This window comes from Galeopterus variegatus, unplaced genomic scaffold (genome assembly GCF_000696425.1).
Source record: "Galeopterus variegatus unplaced genomic scaffold, G_variegatus-3.0.2 Scaffold307, whole genome shotgun sequence".
Lineage (NCBI taxonomy): Eukaryota > Metazoa > Chordata > Mammalia > Dermoptera > Cynocephalidae > Galeopterus > Galeopterus variegatus.
In genome coordinates, this window is record NW_007726418.1 from 172,523 (window position 1) to 180,777 (window position 8,255).

Below are 8,255 nucleotides of genomic sequence, written 5' to 3' on the forward strand. Positions count from 1 at the left end.
ATCTTTGGAATCTTGAGTGGAGAATAGAATAGAGAGAGTTTTCTTGAGAAAGAACTGGGAAAACCTTAAGGCTGAAAAATATCTCCACCCTTTTTTTGTGGGAAGTTTTTGCAAGAAAGTTTCTCTAAAATAGAATGTATTTTACCTTGAATTTCAAATCTTCATGATGAGATTAGTCTGGCACATTTTCACTTCCTGGGGAAACAGAAAGGAAAGGAACTCATTATCTTTTCACTGTCTTCACTCCACATTCTCACACTTGCATATATCAACCTCTGATTTCCTCTCGGTTGCTGGTCCATGATGTGCCCACTCATTCCAGCGTGGCCCCACACCTAGGAATTGCCCTCTCTGTCAATCTTCCCTCTTACTCAGTGTTCATATCCATTTGTCTTAGTCATTTTTCTGTTGCTGTAACAGAATACTTGAGACTGGGTAATTTATAAACGGGAAATTTATTTTGGCTCAATTCTAGAGACTGAGAAGTCCAAGAACATAGTGCTGGCATCTAGTGAGGGCCTTGTGCTGCTTAATATCATGGCAGAAGGGCAATCCAGTGCAGTGCAAAAGAAAACAAGCCAAAGGGGGCCCACCAGTTTATAACAACTGCTCTCCTGCGAACTAATCCAGTCCTGCAAGAATGGCATCAATCCACCTGTGAGGGCTCTACCTCCCTGGCCCAAGCACCTCCCAGCACTTCCACATTGAGGAACCAAGGTTCCAACACATGAACTTTGGGGGACACACTCAGACCATAGGAACTACTGTTGGAATTATCTCCTAAATCTGGAACCCATCTTCACTGCTACTGCTTTTGGCCAGCTCCTCAGTTTATTTTTCTAGTAATCTTCGTTTCTTGCCCCACCAGGCCATCTTCCACATTTCTTTTGGATAATATTTGTAAGCATAACTGGCAGCTTTATTCTCAGAATAAAGTTCTAGCTATTTAAAGAGACATCTGAGACCCCTCATGTAGCCCGTGCCTTTGTCTCCATCCTCAGCTGCTATTTCGTGCCCAGCACATTCTGTTCCATAGTGCAAATTCCTGTGATTCTACATCACCACCACCGGACTCTGTACTTTCATACCTTTGCACATCCTGTTTCTCTTGCCTCGATTCCATTCTGTGCTTCTGCTTGCCTAAAGAGCTTTCATTTGTCACATATGAATGTGCTCAGGCAACATCTTAAAAGCTGTCTCTAATCTCGCATATTTTTTATTCTGTATTTCGTACTTTTTATCATTTTATTGTGTTACATTATAATGGTTTGTTTTCAAATCTTTCTCTTCCCACTGAACTGTCAACTCCACCAGGGCAGGAGCAATGTGATATTTATTAATATTTGTATCCATAGTGCCTGGCACTTAGAAGGTGCTCAGTAAATATTTGTTGAACTCAACTTAAATATTGGGTCAGACATTTCTCCATACCATCCTGCTGACTGTGTTCTCAGTTACCAGCAGAGAGGAGGTATGGTGAGTGTGTGTACATGAAGCGTTTGCCAAGAGCAAGAATTCTGAACCTTTCCCTAAGATACAGAGGGTGTAGTTGAATTAAGTAGAGGATTCCATAAGTAAAATAAAACTTTGTAGCCAAAGAAGTTTATTATGAATTAGGCACTTAAAAGTCCCATCACAATTTAACAAAGTGCTTTCAGTTACGTTGATATCAGGGACAGGAAGAGGAAAATGCATGCACCTATGTCAGTTGGACTGTCCATGAGATAATAAGTCAGGAACTGAAGAGTAATGCTGGCCTGGCAGGAGAGCACTTGGAGCTTAGAAATCCCAAAGTGGAAGCATTTCCTGAGCTCATGGCCTCCCTTGGGCTCTGGAATGGTAACTGGAATTCTTGCTTATTCTCAGTGCACTGAAATTTAATGATTTCAGAAAAACACAGTGGGATAGAGTGACATCAGATCCTCAAACAACAAAACAGACAATTTGACATGTGCATGATCACACAACCAGTGTCAGGTGAAATTTAAACTGCAGTGCATTTTATTCACATTTGTCTTTATTAGTCATACCTCTATTCCATATGCCTGTTTATCTGTCATAGAATTGACCGCTTAGGGATCCAACCTTTCCCTCATCCTGAGGATGGGAGGAGCTCACTTTATAAGAAAGATCAAGAAGCTTTTTGCCTTCAGAATCTCAGACTTCCCTGGATGTAAGTGAGAGTGAGAAATAAGTTGATTTTGTATTTTGCCCCTCTTTGCTTCCTGTCTAATGCAGAAACCTAACCTTGGCCCTAGGGTGGCACCAGTTTCACTTCCCTTTGTCCACTGACCATGTCAAGGCTTAGGTTATTTTAGTTTTGTGGAATGTTTTTGGTGTCCATCCCTACCATCCATTTTCCACCTCACTGAGAGAAGCTTAGCCCAAACTGCTGTTAAGCCACAGATTAATGTTGCTAGTAACCAGCTCTACCTAGGGTACCCCTACTCCAGGCTTAATTTCCATAGGGTAGAGCCTTCTGATTTAGATTTTCTTTGAAGCCCAAAAGGTAGGGGAAGAATGATTAGGCCTAGACTCTCTGGCCTGTGCAATGTTAGGGTTGAGGGGAAGAACTTACTGATAATAAAATGGTGCTGAGAATGTGACACCTGATAAAAAGGGAGCTCAACATTATTGTTAAGTGGCATGTCAATTGACAGTTTTACAAAGGGTGATCCCTTTTTAGCTGAAGATGGTTAGTGATGACCTCAGTCTGTGGTAATTCCATTCCTGATTTCAGGCTCCCGAAGGGATTTTGTTTTGGGAAAACAGCCCATCTGGAAATCTGAACAGAACTTATATGCTGCATCTCATTCATTCATTCAGCAAGTATTTACTGAGTACCTATGTTATGCTGCACACTAGGGATATGATGGTTAGCACAAAGCCCCATGACCCAAGCTTGCAGATCAGTAGGACTGCCTGGAAGTGGATTAGGTGCTACCCATGCCTTCATCCCTGGAATACATGTGTCAGTATGAGCCCATGTGTGTAAGTTTCCTAAATGAGGACCAGCAAGATCTGAAGTTTTGCAGAAGGGGGACCAGGGTGCTACCTTGAGGGCTGGAAAGGTCTGTGAAGACAGAACAATAGGGTGTGGAGCTGGGATTTGAGGAACAGATCGTCCTAACATTTACTGAACATTTTTTAAGTGCTAGAAATTCTTGGTAATTTACATGCATTAACATCATTTAATCACAATAACCCTATGAAATTTGGTACCATTATTAGGTGTTTAATAAGTCAGGAAGCAGGAAAGGTAACTTGCCCAAAGTTCACACACTGAGAAACTAGGATTTAAGCCCCAAACAAAGCTTTTGTTCTTTTGGTCAGTTGTTGAACAAAGATCCCGAATCAGTGAGGTGTTTGGGGTTTCTGTGAGGAGGCCAACTTTCTGGAGGGTGAGTATGTACTTCAGGAAGGTTGAAGCCAACTTTGCGAAAGCCTTGAGAACCCTTAATAGCAAGATAAATGTGGCTGGGTTGCCGGATGAACTGACATATAGTAAGAGCTCCTTGTGGTCCACCCCCATTCCCACTTCCGTTCAGCTTCCTTATACCAGGAAGATGCATCTTGAAAGGGGTTTGCAGGCCGTTTCTGGAGCAGGACTACCGGGCGGTGCACCGAAGCCCCCAGCTCTGGGGCGGGGAAGAAGCACAGCGATGGAGCCGCTCCCGCCTTCTCAGAGAGGAGACGGTAGCGGTTTTAGCCGGGGCGCGGACTGGTGACGTCACGCCGGCGGGGCGTGCCGGGGATTCGCTCCTGGGCTCCAGAGCTCCTAGGAACCGGGGTGTCGCGAGGTACGCGAGGGCAGCGCCGCGGCGGAGCGCCTGGTGAGCCGTTTCTGCTGTGCGGGGCTGAGGCGGCGTCTCATGCAGCGCCTCCCTCGGACCCGGGGGTCGCCCGCTCGTCCGCAGCGCCTCTTCCTTCCAGGCGAGCCTTCGGAGCGGAGGCCCGGCCTGGGCAAGCTTGTCAGGAAGAGGGAGCCGTGGGCTGCGAGTCGGGAGACCTGGGTTCCACTCGTACATACGAGCGCTTGTGCGAGTCAGCGAACTTCTGAGCGCTCCAGTTTTCTGATTTTCAGAAGTGAATACTGTTGCTTGCTTTGCCACTTCACAGAGTTGTGCGGATTGAATGGGTATATGTGAGCATTATCTCCTTCTTATCATGAAGTATTTATTTTTCCCTGACGGCAACGAAATAGGTGCCTTATGAAGACATATAGACTCAATAATTTATTTTTTTATTTTTTATTTTATTTTTTTTTCTTTTTGTCTTTTTTCGTGACCAGCAACGGATCGCAATCCTCAGTGTCGCGCCCGTACCGGACCGGGACCGGCCACGGGATCGCAACCCTCGGTGTTGCCCCCGCCCCTCGCTCAGCCAGTGAGCGGCCGGACTGTATGTGGGATCCGAACCCTCGGCGGGAGCGCCGCCACGCTTCCCAAGCGGCGCACTGTAGCAGTGCGCCACCGGGCTGGTCCAAGACTCAATAATTTAACATCAGGTATTATTTATTGAATGCTTACCAGCCGGCATTCTTCTACATACTTCCCACGTATTAACTCATTTATTCATCACCACAACCTGTGAAGTACTTATTGTTATCAATACCTCCACTTAACAGTTGAAAAAACTGGAACACAGTAAGGTTAAGTAACTTTCCCAAGATCCCTTAACTAATAAATGATGGAACAGCGATTCAAATCCAAAATGTTCTAGCCCCAGAGCCCCGTGCCATACTTGTCTTCAAGTTTAGTGGAAGACAGAATGTAATCAGAGTATCAGAGTAGAAAGTGCTACAGTAGGGCCGGCCCGGTGGCACACTGCTACAGTGCGCCGCTTGAGAGCGCGGCGGCACTCCCACATACAGAACGGTTCCCGCTCACTGGCTGAGCGAGGTGCGGGCGCAGCACCGAGGTTTGCGATCCCGTGGCCGGTCCCGGTCCGGTGCAGGCGCGACACTGAGGGTTGCGGGCGCGACACTGAGGGTTGCGGGCGCGACACTGAGGGTTGCAATCCGTTGCCGGACACGAAAAAAGACAAAAAGGGAAAAAAAAAGAAAGTGCTACAGTAGAGACGTGTAAAATTCCTTGAGAGTGCAGAGGAAGAAATGCCTTGGAAACGTCGAGAGATTTTCCACAAGGTACAGGTGTGCTGGTTCACATTTGAGCTGAGTATTAAAGTTTGACCATAATTTTGACAATAGTTTAATATTTTGTTTAGTGTCAGAGGTGCTAGCAGATTGGGATGAATTAGACTGGAAACTAGATTCTTGCCTTTTAATATAGTGTTCTTTCCATAAGGAGGGTTTCTTAAAACCTTTCCCTTAGGAGGGGTCCTTAACATCTTCCAACAGACTCCCCCCTCTGTGGATATACTTCATGTCACACAGAGGCAGTTCTCTTGCTATTTTCCAGAAATTCTTCCACCTCTGCTTGTGGGATGATAACTGACAGGGAGTTTCCCTGCTGTTGACTCAGCCTATGTCGGTCCACCGCCGGCCGACCCGAACAGCCCTAGCCTCGTTCCTTTTGGTGGGCGAGCGAATGGCCCGGATTCCTCTTTCCCTCTGGTCCCCTTTGGAAGGAGATGGGGGAAGAGAGCCATGAAGAGAGGTGAGCACGCCGCCGGCCCCAACCAGCCCAGTTTAAAGGACACTCAGACGCGGCGGGGGTTCTGTCCAGCAGTTCCATTTATTATCAGAAAAGCACTTGCTTTTAAAGGCAAATGGGGAAGGGAAGTTTTTTACATAATCCTATCAGCTTAAAGGTTACGAGAGCATGCATCCTGTCTCAATGCCTAGCTATTGCAACCTCGAGCGCGGAAGTGCGTATTTGGCCAATAATGGCTAAGGCAAGGTTCCCGCAGACACCCCCACCCTACTTCCTCCTGGCACCGTCTTAGGCTGCCACATTAATACGCCCTTGTGGGCCCATAATGGTGCCGCTTGTAATGTCACTTAAGGTGGCGTTAGTTTTTAAGGTCCGACATCTGCCCCTTTTTGTTTTAATAAGGCAGCTGGAGGCGGTTAACCTTCCCAGTCTCGCCTCCATTCCCTCTGGTGGCTGTGCCTGTCTTAGGTTGTTTCCCTCTGGAAATCTTACCCATCATTGACTATCCAGCCAAGTGGGGGTGGGGGGTGGGGCAGAGCCTTAGAGATTGGCACTGATTTCTTAAAGGGCCATATTGACCCAAGGGCTGTCAGGGCTTTCATTATGGGCCACCTCCTCTATCACCTGGGTGAGCATTACGAGAGAAGTGGTGTTGATCCTTATAAGGGACACAACCTGGCGAATGACATAAGGCCTCAAGATGAGGGGGACCGCCAGGGAGGACAGCAGGGTGGTGAGCCATGGGGAACCTGAAAGCCAGCTTTGGAACCAATTACTATTGGCTTCGTTCTTTTTTGCACTTTTCTAGCCCTTCTCTAAGCTTAGCTAGGGAATCTTTGACCACTCCAGAGTGGTTGGCGTAGAAGCAACACTCTTCTTTGAGGGTGGCGCATAATCCGCCTTGCTATAAGAACAACAGGTCTAGTCCGCGTCGATTCTGTAAAACAACTTCAAAAAGTGATGTTAGCAATTTTTTAAATGTGATACAGATACCTCCAAGCGGCTTGTATGACCTCCCAGGTTTGGTTGGCTGGCTCCTGGGGAGCTTCCCCGGTGGCAGAGGCCCTTGTCCTTGTTGACCTGAGGAGGGTGGCCACTTGGATCATCCACAAAGTGTTCATAATGCAGTCTGAAACATACAAACAATAAACTCCTCAGGGTCCTCAGTACCCTGGGTGTCTGGCAAGAACTTAAGATTTTTGGGTGGGACCCACATAGGGGTTGACTCACTGAGGGGGAAGACACAACCAAACCCTTGACCTATAGTTAGCAATGGGTCATGGCCCTTCCACTGGCCTGTTAAGGGGTCTTTCCACCGCACTTGGACTTCCGGGCATGGTGGTTGAGCTGACCAGTGTCTCTGGAAGGCAGACAGGGGTTCATTTTTGGAAAAATTTAGGATGTTTAAAGTTAGGAGTGCCTGTCCCAACTGTTGATGAGGGCTGGTGACTCCTCCTTTTTGTTTTAATAATTGATTTTTAAGGCATTGGTGATGCCGTTCAACAATGGCTTGTCCTTGGGGGTTATAGGGAATTCCTGTAGTTCCCTGGCGGTTGTAAGGGGGGTACTTGCATATAAGGAAGGCATGACTTGCATGTGTGTACAATCCTTTTTAGCTGTGAAATAGGTATATTTGGAAACCTGGCATGTAGACCTCGCCAGTTTCCATGAGTTAAAGTGTGCAGTTGGCTGGCACTATCTATTGTATATATTTTAGGTCCCTGAGAGGCAAGAGTGTCTGCCTGGGCATTTCCTGTGGCTAGAAATCCTGGTATCCCTTGATGACCCCGAAGGTGTTGAACAAAAATAGGGTTATTGCGGCCTTGTAAGGTACTCCTTACTTGTATCATAAGGGAGGAGATGGGATTACAATCTAAGCGAATGTGGGCTCCTGGAAGCCCAGGGAGAAGATTGGCTGCATATAAGGTCTGTAAAAAGGTTAATGGGGTCTGGCACCTTTTGTAGGGCAAGGAGTATAGCAAGCAGCTCTTTGTATTGTGCCGACCCATTACAGGGGTGAAAATGAGTAGCGGGGGCCGCCTGTGATGTGGTGCATGGGGGGTTGTAAATAATTACAGCAGCCCCTGATTTGCCACCATCCGTGAAGACATTGTAGGCATCTACCAGGGGGTTGGTGACAAAAAGCTGTGGGTTAGTCCATGACAGCTTTTTGAAGGTGGACACCCATTTATTGTTGCCATAGTGGCAATCAGCAACCCCGAGATACCCTTCTAGAGACAGTGCCAGCCGGTTTTGATATTGACGGCACTGAGGCGGGAGCATGAAGGGGTTTTTTTGCCTTTAGCCTTGGGACATTGGCTTTTAAAATGACCTTGTCTTCCACTACCAAAACATTGTCCCTTGAAGGGTGGGGAAGTATTGTTTCCTGAGCGGATCAGGGCTGTAAATGCCTGGGGAAGTATTGTTTCCTGAAAGGATCAGGGCAGTAAACGTCTTGAAGGCTTCAGTTAAGTTTTGTGTCTGAGCCTGTAAGGCTGAGGATAAAGTCCTGGCCTCGGCAACAGCCTTTTTTTTGTTTTGTTTTTGTTTTTTTTTCCTTTTACAACATTAACCGGATAGGCCTGAGGGGCTGCTTCCCCTCATGGGCTGCGGAAGGCTGGGGGTTCCCAGCGAGCCACC